Source organism: Opisthocomus hoazin, chromosome 6 (genome assembly GCF_030867145.1).
Source record: "Opisthocomus hoazin isolate bOpiHoa1 chromosome 6, bOpiHoa1.hap1, whole genome shotgun sequence".
NCBI lineage: Eukaryota > Metazoa > Chordata > Aves > Opisthocomiformes > Opisthocomidae > Opisthocomus > Opisthocomus hoazin.
The window spans coordinates 25,763,214-25,775,392 of record NC_134419.1 but is presented as its reverse complement, the minus strand read 5'-3'; positions in this window follow the sequence as shown (position 1 = coordinate 25,775,392).

Below are 12,179 nucleotides of genomic sequence, written 5' to 3'. Positions count from 1 at the left end.
TCGAAAGCTATTGAAAGTCCAAATATACAGCCCTGGAGAAAATCCTGATTTTCAGTGAATAATTGACATTATGCCTCAGTTTTTGGGTACAAACAGAGACACTTTGGCCCTGTACAGTTTTTTCTCTGTCTGTGCTTGACATGCACATGGGGATCCCAAGGTGCCTTGAGATGCTTGCTTTGTCCTACTAATTTAAAATGTAGCTGTTGGCAAACATGATCCTTTTCTTGCCATTTCACAACAGATTTCCCTGCTCCTAAGCTTTGCCTTTCACATATTTTGCGATAAATACAAGCATAATCTAGTTGCTTTTAAGGAATTTAGATTTGCCTCTTGACTGCAGTCTTGTACGTACATACGGCTGCCTCCAGCTGGCAACCCCCCATTTCAGAAGAGCCATATAATGAACAGAAGTTTTTTCCATTTCTCCCTGATGGTTCTAATGAGTTTGTCTTCTCCAAGATATCTTCAATAAAAAAGTAAAATCATACAATTCTAAAACATGCAAGACTTCTATCTACTAACTTCCATCTGAGGTCTGCATAAGAGAAGCATGGGCTTGAGGTAATGCTCAGAAACAGATCTATCCATCAAGCTAGCTACACACACCATACTTACACTCTTTACATGAGAATATGGGTGATAAGTAGACTACAAAAAGGCTACTTATCTTTACTGATATGTAATGAAGACTATTTTCTCTCTAAGATGCTTTTTGTATTGTTGGAAGAAATTACTACCTTTTCAAACCTATCGCCTGCAAGAAAAGAACGTAAAGTTGGTGATCATTAGCCAGTTTTATTCTATTTACGGAGATAAGGTTTATAGCTCTGATACCAGACAAAATTCTCTCAAGACAGCTCACACCAACCTTTTAGCACAGAAAGTATCAAGATACTAAAAGATGCTGTCCTATCATGACAGCTGCTGCAGGACAGAGAGACTGACTAAGCGAGCAAAAAGCAACTGAATTGAGCTCTGTTGTGCCAGTTTATTGTCACTGGGTCACAGAACACTCCTCTTGGCAGACAACTTTTTTTGCAAGCTGAAAGACAACATGAAGTTAATTCTGCTGTTTCAATTTAACCTGTCTTGCCCATATTTGTACAGGTCACATTCTGTGACTATATTTCTTTCATTTCTCACATACCTGAAAACTAGCAAAAAAAGGCTCAGTTTATTAAACTTCACATTTTTACTTTCCTTCCCATGAGGCTAACACATGAACACCTAAACAAGGTGCTTTAAACTAGTAAGCAAACAAGCCTTCACACCTAGAGTTACCAGAAGGAGAAAAATATAATGACTTGCAAGCTAGTTTGAACACAGAAAACTGTCGGGAGCTGCTCACCAGAGTGATGAACAAGCATCTCAAAAGCTCATCTGCCAGGCCCTCTCATGATTACAAGCCGGAACGTGCCCATTAGGATCAGAGCAAAATAAAATCATACTGTTGTACCAATACAGTGGGAAATGCTAAATTTCCTTGCATGGGTGCCAGCCAGCACAGCTGCTAGAACAAAAGTTAATGTTCAGAACAAAATCACCGTGCTGTGACCTCATTCTGAACATAGCTGTTTGAGTTGAAGGGATAGACAGACAAGAACAGAGTAGACAAGTAGCCATGGGGGCCTGCCCTGCGCCCGCCTGTGCTCTGGGTGAAGCAAAACTGTGCCTGTTAATCCAGATTAAAGAAATTAATGCCACTACATGCATGGACAAATTTTAAAAGAGATTTCCCTCACCTAAAGTTGCTTCTGTAGAATTTCAGGAATAACAAACTAAAGTAAGCAGAAATAACCCTTAGGAATCACCTATACACAGGCTTTCACCAGTTTAACTTGCTTAAATGGCAACCTTGGGAATTACTGGCATCAGACAAGAAAAATACATCTACAGAGGCAAGAACAATTCTGTTGGCACACCTGCAATTAGCCTTCCTCAACATTTCTGTTTTTTCCCTGTTGACTCAAATTGAGATCACTGTCTCCTAAGGGTGAGTTTGTGCCTCTCTTCCTTTAGGAATCCAAGAAAGACAAGGAAGTCACTAGTTAGAGCAGTCTGGCAGCCAGAATCATGGGCTTCCCTCCCTGACTTGGCTTATACATCACTGAATTGTTGATAGTCTTGCTCACTGTTTCCCTTCCTATTACAAAGCTTTTTGTGGTTTAATTAAATTTTACCAAGCTGTTTGCAATCTTCAAATCAAGGCCCAAAGAGTATTACTCAATTAACAACTCTTGAGATCAAGGATGACAAAGATTTGTCTCAGTTTACCTGTTTCAGCCAAAAATCTATAGTAGTGACAGGACAGATAAAGTTCTACTCACCTCAGCTGAGCTATACCAGAATAAGGACCACACACAAATACCACACATTTCTAAAGCATGTTTGCTAACTGCACGGTTTTTTGCACTTAAAACAGGCAATTCTGTGTTTCTGCAAACAAATGGGAGGGATTTTCACTCAGATTCTCAGTTTTGATGACACACACAGGGCTACCTAATGGTTAATTCACAGCTGTAAGAATGCCTGAGAACAGTTCAGCTGCAGAGAATGAACCATAGACATTTGCACCTATGAGTATCAGCTGCTACTTTTAGCTACAGCACACATTTCTGGCACTGTCAATCACCAGGAACCAGCAGCAGAACACACACTATTTGATTGCACAAGACACCTACATATGCCCTGTGGAGCCAGAATGGTGAAATCCCAGCAGAGAGAGATAACCACCAAACGAAAACAGTAGCAGATTTTAGTGCCTGCATGTATGAGGTGAGGCAGCTTTATCAGGGAAGACAGAGGTTTCAGCAGGACATCCCACAACATACCACTTTCCCCCAGCACATTTAACTTTTGCATGCCCACCCTTTAAGTGCCTCAGTCAAAAATCACTGATCTTCAATAAACTTACAGGCATGGAATCACCTTTCCATGAAGGTTCAAATCACAGCAGATATTGAACCATCCCACATTTGCTGTTGGCTTTGTGCACGGATGGGGCAGTTACAGTGGATCAGTCACAGCTGCTTATTCCCGAGGTGATATAGCCATATATATCAGAAATTAGAGTTTTGACTTTTATTAAATGGTCTAAAGTTCAACTCCTGTGCACAGAACTAAAGTTCCTGAGATGCAGCCCAACTAAATCAAGCCAAATCAAACTGCTCTTTCTATACCTAATGCATAGTCTGACACTGGCTTGTTTCATTTGGGCTCTTTCTACTTTCACCATCTCCTCACAAGTTACTGAGAACCAGCCTCTCTTTTCACAGGCAGCAATAGCAGGCAATATTTATCCCCTTTCAGTGTAACACTCTCAGCCAGTTCTTGCTACAGAGTATGCATGGATATAAATAATATAGCAAGCAAACATAATTGGAATAACCAAACGGATAAAATGCACAAGTTACTTAGCAAATAAAAATTTTTAAAACAGCAACAACATTTCTATGTCTTGAACTGCACTAGTTGTTCAGACCATAATAAATCGATGCTAGGTTTTTTAGCATCTTTGAACTCCTTCCCACCCCTCCACATCATATCAGTAAGCACTGAAAAAGTTCACATTAGGTAGCCCTCTTTTTAATTTTTACCTCCTTAAATCTTCAGTTCTCATCTCTTTGCAAAATCCATTTAAATAGGGCTCACAAGTTAATGGTTAAACTTGTTGTTTGTAGTACCATTAATATAGGTCAGGCAGCACAATAGTTACAACTGCTGAGAGGGAAGGTACATAAAGACACAGTAAGCAGTTCAGGACCTTATTACAACACGTCTATCAAACACGGGGGTACAAACAATGTGCCTGATTCATCAAAAAGATAACTTCTGCTGACAGTACACACTGTTCCCTGGAGTCTCTTACGCATGGCTCAAAAATTAAAATTGGAAATGTAAACTACACAGACACATTCTTGCAAATGTGAGTATGTTTCAGCACAGTGAGCATTTCTGCACAAAATGCCAGATACAGGCAGTGGGATGAATTCAGCTCTCATTTGCACCACTGAGCACTGAGGAAATCAGCAACAGCTACGGCTTTGCTCTGCAATTTCTCTCATGTAACCAAGGGAAGAATTTGTCGCACCAGGCCCAAAGACACACATTTTTCACTGTGGGATGCACAGGCATAATGCCTACAAGAGGGATTACCTTATGCTTTATTCAAGAATATTCAAAAGGACAGACCTCTATGCCTCAAAAAGTTAGCATTTCAGGAATACTGGCAGTAAGTATTTTTTCAAAACTAATGACACCTTAAAGCTTCACAACATGGATTGCTTACGCTCAGCGCCATTCACTGTCTGCCAGTTCAAATAGACATCATTCCCAATATGGATCCCAAGCTCCTTGGCCAAGGTTCCCAAACTAAAGTAAATTCCCAGATACTCTGAGGGAGCGAAGGCAAAAAGAATAGCAAGCTTCAAGACTGACAGAGCCTACTATGTGTGTCACAGACTCTCTCCTCTTTGTGATTATTGGTGTCATGACAGCATGCAGAAGCATGAATCAAGTTTGCAGTGTGAAGTGCATGCCCCAGCTCCCTCTGTCCCAGCAAAACCAAACATTACAAAGCTGGCTTTTCTTATCAAGCACTTTGAAAGTACAAATAGCATCTCTAACAGTTTCTTCCTTTTAAATTTAAATACTTCTGAAATCATTTTGCCTCATTCTATTCATTAGAAAGCTTTATTCACACCCAAGATCTAGCAATTGTAGTTCCAAGAGGACCAGTTTGTCTATTGTTAATCTAGGGTGGAGGGTTGAAGTTCAATTAAATAGATTTTACCACGTATAACAAAATACAGAACCAATATCAGAAAAATAGCAGTCATTGCAGATTAAAGTTATAGTGTGCCTAAGACTATCTTTCAGACTTCTGTGTTTTTTCATGAGTAAAAATTGAAGACAGTTTTCTTCCATTTATCTCACCGATATAATATTTTGCATTTCTGTGGTACCTGTTATCTCTTATCTCAATGCGCTTTATGAACCTTGGACTAGATCTTCAACAAGTGTGAATCAGCAGCATCACTCAATACTGACTTTAGCAAAACTCTTTTGAATCATGCTACCTGAAGAGGCATCAACTGATCTTGCACAGTCCTGTAGACAGAGAAGGCACATGTAACAATAACATGACATTAAAACACAGTAGATCAGGTGTAATGCTACTAATATTTCATGAGATAAAAACATCCTGTGGAACCATGATTTTAAACACTGCTTAAAGCTCACCAAAAGCATTCTAACCACCTTGTGTGTGTTATACACTGTTATGCATGTCCCATCTGGGGTGTTTTCCAGTAAAACAAATCATATCACACAATTAAAAATGCACTTTTGACACTTTTCAAATGAACTCCAGTGCATGTTATATACAAGGCATAATAAAGACAGATCAACAGACTACTCTGCCTTCTCATTGTATTCTTCCCGGTAGGACAGCCCCTCATGACAGCTTGGATTAGAAAATAGTTTGCTTCAACACAAATACCAGCATGATAAAGGGATTTTTATGCATTGATCTGGACATTTTTTCTACTTCATGTTACAGGTTGTCTCCAATAGCTTCATATGTTGCACTTCCCTCACTAGGATGAGAGGTGCTCCACTTTAGTACAGATGTACAGGAAGCCCCACTACAGAATGGTTCCTCCCTTTTAACAGAGCTGAATGCTTTTTGTACAGAAACTGCTTATATGAAAACAGCATCGCCTCACACTGTTATTTTTCCTGAACACCAGTAAAGACTTGATTTAATTGATCTGGTAACTACAAAGAGCAAGGAGAAATAACGTAACACAAAGTCAAAAAACTGTCCACAGAAAATAATGAATAAGAAGTATAAGAGTCCACAGAACATGAAATAATTGCCTATAAAAACACATGACACAGCAGGAGTGAGGCTGCTTCCTTAGGTACTCAAAGGATCTTTCTGCCCAGTCACCCAGGGAGGACAAAATGGAGTTGTGCCCTGCAGATGTTGCGATTTCTAAGGGAAGAAGTAACGGGCTTTGTCTTCTCTCACCCACCACCACCATTTTACCCTAAGATGATGCCTGCCGAATTTCAGCTAATAACACTCCATCCCATTTAAAATGGGGAAATGACACTTATAAATGCAGCAGAAACTGTAAGTCAGCCAAACCAGTGCTATTAGCCTCTCTAAAAACGTTGTTCTGATTCCGAAGGTGTGTGTTATATTTCAGTGAATTTCCCCTTCTGTTATTATGACTATACTGTTTAAAACACAGTTTTACAATGGATGCAACTAAAGCTGTGATGCTGCTAAAGCACTGGTTAAACTTTGATAAATCATTATAATTCATTCAGATGTAGGTCCATTGGGTTATCCAGGATAATAACAATTCACTTGGTTTCTACTAAAATGTCAATAGAAATACATCTGTCAATATCCCAACGCTAAATTAACATTACACCTTTGTAAAACTGGTGCAAATTTCTGTGAAAATCATTAGGCCATAATAAAACCATTAATATATCTATTGAAACCTAGTTCCTTACTGGTGAATCTGTGTAACCACTTACAAAGCAGGTGCTTGGTCCTGGAAATGTCACGCTTGCTGTGACAAAATGTAGGCTGTATTAGTGGTGCCTTTCTAAAAGGCATGTTCACACTGTGTGGGAAGAGTACCAAGTAGGCTTCATCTCTAAATTACATACTTTATTAAGGATTCTCCTCTTGTGTGGCATGCCTCAAATGTGATAAACCATTCAGAAAACTACAAGTAGCAAACTCTCCTTTACAACACTTCAGTAACCTGGTAGGACAAAGGGCCTTTGTGCTTTGGAGTGACTCTAGGACTGAATCATATCATCACAGCGATTCAAAATTCTCTAAATGGCTTCTCAGAACAATGGTATAAAAGCAATTGAGGCTTAAGGGGAAGTACAAAGTACCACATAGTGCAGACAGCTTTCAACATTCTAGGTAATGAAATCAAATAAGATAAAGTGAGGATCATCTCATTCGCTATCCAACCACTTTGGTCTGGCTGCTTTAAAATGGGGTTTTTTACCTTCCATAAGCAGAAAGCTGCAGGCTTACAGGTCCACCCTGTGAAGCTCTGCCAGGTCTCAGAGATCCCCTGTGCACACAGCGGTACTGCACGGAAGGCTCAGGTTTCTCAGAGGTTTCATTTTAATATGTTTAAATAGTATTTTCTCATCAGCTCATCTCAAACATGGTCTGGCAGAATCAAGAACATACCTGTGGAAATTCTGCGATGTTGCATTTTGAGCAGGTTGATCAAATACACTGTAATACACTGAAGTGGGATCACTGTTGTTTCTATAGTAATCAAGGCATAGAAGATGCTTCGCAGATAAGACAGGATACCTTCTCGTAAAGATTGTATAGAACTCAGCCCAACAGACCCCTTCCAGATATGATAAATGCGTATTCACTTTTGATGTTATCAACACAGTTACCTCCCATGTATGACGCAGTTAGACATATTGACATGGCTGTCTGAGCTGAAGCCTTTCTCAACAAACAACCTTTTGCAATAGGATCAGGATTAGCTTCAAATCCCATAAGAATCTATTATAAAGCCCCAGAACTAAAGCTTTTAACATTTGCTGTGGCATTGGGGGGATATTTGTTTGTTGATTTAAACAGAGCAGGGCCTTTTTATGTGGCAGAACCACTGAGGCTGCAGCTTCACGCACTGTTCTGCTCAAAGAAAGCTCCCTGCAAGCCAGGTTTTCCCGGTGCAGCTGCTTTCAGTATAAACCGGATCAGCAGTGGGGTCCCAACAGCCCCCAGCATCCAGTGTAGTCAGAGGGACTTGGGAAGTGAAACAACACTGTGGTTTGCAACTTTCCAGCAGAACAAAACCATGGGGATCCAAATGCCATGCTGCAATTGAGGCAAACACTGTCAAAGAATGTGAAATAATACAGTACAAGCTCAAAGGTTAAAAGCGATCTGTATTCTTCCAAAGACTATGGTGTAAGAGTACAGCCTTAGGCAACTAGTGTTGCCTGCCATTTTAGTGTTGCATATATAGAATATTTACTGTACTCCTTTTTTATAGAAAGAAATAATTTCTCATAACAGCAGCAGCACTATTACTGCAAGCAGCACAAATGCCTAACTTGGGAACATCCTACATCTCAGAAAGTTCTCGGTGCCAGTGCCAAGATATGATTTCAGGCATATATGGAAAGCAGTAGCCAGAGGAAAGCTGTCCACAACAGAAGACAGTGAAGGACCCGGCAAAAAGAAAAAAATGAGATCTAAAGTCAAAAGGGAGGGGAACAAGATCAGACAGCAACAGAATGAAGAAGCAAGAGATAAAAATGTTTGTGTTTGAAGTAACAAATTGTGCTTTTATTCATGTTGTGGAAACATTTTAAGCTACAACAACTTCGCCTGAATTCTGCTAGTTTCTTAAGTCTGCTGATACTATAGGAGAAATGATACAGAAAGGCTTGACTTCCTGCCAAAATCCTAGAGCCTGTTGCAAAATTAAGAACATTTTCCAAACTTTGTAAACTTCAAAACAACAAAGTCTCAGCTCTTGTCGCTTCCCAACATTTTATAAAACTACAGTGTCAGTGATTTGACTAAAGCAGCTCTCATCAGGACAAGTTACTAAAGGTTTCGTGTTTATTGTTTCTTTTTATAAAGAAAATTATAGAGCTGGTCAGAATCATCATCAGTTGAAGTCACTGTCTTTCTACATTTGCCTGAGCACTGATCTTGAGCCAGAAAGAACTTCCACCCCATTCCATCCCACTTCTGTCATTCAGCGTTTGTCACTTGTCTCAGTGTGCTTAAGGTAAATAATTGATCCAGTACATTTATTTATTTTAGGCTTAATGGATGTCTGCTCCAACACTGAAAATCACAACAAAACTGCGTATATTTTATAGTTGGTGAAACTCTGATCCCTTTATGAGAGAATTTTATACAGCTTCTTGAGATACAAAGGAAAGATCCAGGGAAGGCAAGAAGACACTTCTTTCACAGCCAAATAGGAACATCTGCACTGGTATCCTACCCTCAATATCAGATTCAGAACTTGCCATGACATTAATATGAAATGAAAAATCAATAGTTATTGTTCAGTCATTCCCTCCCATCAACTGATGCACGAGTGTCAAACATGGCAGTGAGTTAACAGTAGCACAAGACACAGGAGTTATTTTTCTGAAACAGGCTGAGCCACACATTACACATGTCCTGGCCCTAACTTCTCACCTGGACCAGGGCTCTGTCCCCTCTTGAGGCACTAGTGAGTAGCTGAGCAGGACTGTGTGCTCACACAGCAGCCACCTGGTTTGAAACTGCCACAAGATTTTCAGAAGCAAGATCTTGTAAAGGTCAGTGGTGCCCTGTCCAGACACCATCGAAGGGAAATAGCATGTTCTTGTTAGCTGCCCTTCATTGTGAACTATATGAGCTAAATTGCTTCCCCTGTTATAAAAGAAAGAAATCCCAAACTATATATCTTTAAGGAGAACCCCAAGACAATCAGACTGCTATCTGAAAAGCACACGCAAGTCCCCAGCAAGTCCCTGTGCCTCATTATAGAAGTAGTTATTGCCCGTTCACAAGAATGGATGAGGAGAGCACCTACAAAAGCTGTCAGGGAGCAGTGAGGGCCAGCTGCACCCCAAGAGAAGGCAAACTGGGGGCTAAGGGTGCCAACAACATAGACTGTGTAGGGAACTCACCAACAAAGCACAGTCCCACGGCACAGGAGCTGGTCAAGCACAGTAGTGGCAAGTCCTACCAAAGCTGCAGTGGTCATTGGGTGAAAGCAATAAAATCAGGCAGGTCTGAGGTCAAGCCAGGAAATCCAAAGAATAATTCAGGAGCAAACCCCCATCCAGCACAGCTTAGGGAAGGGGCTGAGTCCTCAGCTGGAGCTTAAATGAGCCCCTGGCTCCATGGGGGGGGGGGGGGGGAGCAAGTGAGGGGGGGCCCAGGTGAAGCTGATCAGGTCCATTAAGGCCTTTTAGTGATCTCAGGGCCCTGACAACAGCTTCATTTTATTTTATCATCCTACTATTGCTCTATTAAATATCTCTTATTGTGTATATTTATGTATATATTTGTAATACAGTATTTTCCAGAGGTCATGGTCAGGTCTCCATCTTAATTGTACATGCTGTTGTCTGGACCATTGGAAAGCATTTCAGTCGAATGGCAGGGTAGGCAGTGGTGACCAGAGAAAAGCAATAATAAGAGTTTTACGGTGAGAATAATGTGAGTTTAGAGTTAATAAGACTACCTGAACATCTGTTCATATTTCCTGGTGTGGTGGAAGTACCCAGCAGCCCCAGTCTCAGACAAAGAACTTGGTCTAGGCACTACACAAACAGAATGGCTGAGCAGGAGCTAAAGATTTGCATGCCACTGCAGATGCATTAACAGCCTGATTTAAAGCTGCTCACTGAAAGTCAGGGCTCCTCAGAAATCCCAGGTGCTACTGCTGTCCCCAGAAATATAGGCACTCTGATTCCAGGGTCATCTGCATTTTTCACTGTGGTTTAAGCATACAGAATAAAATAAGTATACTGTCTAACAAACTGTGGGCACGTTGTATAAAAAGATATAAAAATATTAATTAATATGTAATACTAATCTATTATTCATGTAACTGCACTAGGGAGACTATGTTCTTGAAGAAATGAAGTATTTCTCAGATCTTAGGTCTACTTGTTCTGCTTTTTAAGAACGGCAATATTTACCGAGAGTGCTACCTAGATGACTTGGAAGACAATGAAAAAAGCAGTGTTTCTCCAGTGCTATATATGCTTAAGAAATCTATCCATTGGACAGAATATATATGGGTTTTTATTATGAAGCTTACATCTAAAGTAGTTACTGTTGTTCAGATTTCAGCATATGCCTCCAGAAAACAACCACCTTAAATTTTAATTGCCAAGAGAAAGACTAGTGTTCTGTTTAATTATTAGTGCCATAAACCAGAGCAATATTTACCTGCCTATAACAGAGCTTAGGAAAATCCACTTATCTCTCCTGCCAGGTGCTACATTTCTCACAGTTATTAAGAAAATGATCAAAAATCTTTATTTCTGAATGGCCTTTACCCCACTTTTCTCTCCTGTCCAGTGTCTTTCCCAATGAAAGTCAGCTTTGAAATTGGAACAAATTCTGCACTTGCTCTTTGGGAACTTATAAAGAACGGGAAGCGCTCCTCTGCAACAGATATGACCCGTCGCTTGAGCACTAAGCCTTGGTTCCTCCTCCCTTCAGCTGTTACATGCTGTTCTGCAGTTCATCAGCCTCTTGACATCCTTCTACTCCTGGTTCAATAAATGAGTTTCAGTAAGGAGACCCACTCTGCTTAGACATGAAATGCCACTCTGAACTGCTTTCCTTTGCCAGTCCTTCACCTTACATTGGCATTCAGTTTGTGTTCCATGGTCTCAAGCAAAGCCAGTCGGTGTGCACCATAGCACACATGAAGCTTCCTTCAGGGCCAGAACTAGTCAGAAACTCATCAGAGCACTCAGGGTCTTTCAGCATTTATTTTCCTGATGTAAGACTTGGTGTTTCCATCCTGCCTCAAGCTAAGGTGTTGGGGGTTTTTTGGATTGGGGGGGTGGGGATGTTAGCAGCGTCATCCCTGCACATACATACATAACTTGAGAAAACAGAGAATCTAACTACCAAATTCAAAAGCTTTTAAGTTCCACTTAAGATCCACTTTAAGGCTCCTTCTCCTCTCCTCCTTCCAAAGTATATATTCCTGGTATTTTATTAATAGTGCTCTAAGAAGAAACTGTTTTCTGCTCCTGAGTGTTATGTGAGATGATGGATGAGTTCACAACACCTGTTACTGTTACATACGTAAAAGTAATTTCCCCCTGCCTCTTTCACAGAAATCTGTTCTTTTCTCACAAAGTCAAACACTCTGCTCCTATTTCTAGTAAATACCTCCTAGATAAGCTTTGAAAAGGTTCCATAACTAATTAATATCATTTCTCTTTGTATGCCAAGAAGTTAAATTATTGAAGAAAAGAGTTGTGCGAGAAGTTAAAACTGAAGCTACTTACATAGACAGACAGACAGGCAGGTAAAAATTGCCTAGGTAGCTCTTCTCACACCAAGAAAAAGTTTTATTTCTCCAGTGCAGAGAGCTAGCACTGAATCTGTGTCCCACCAAGGC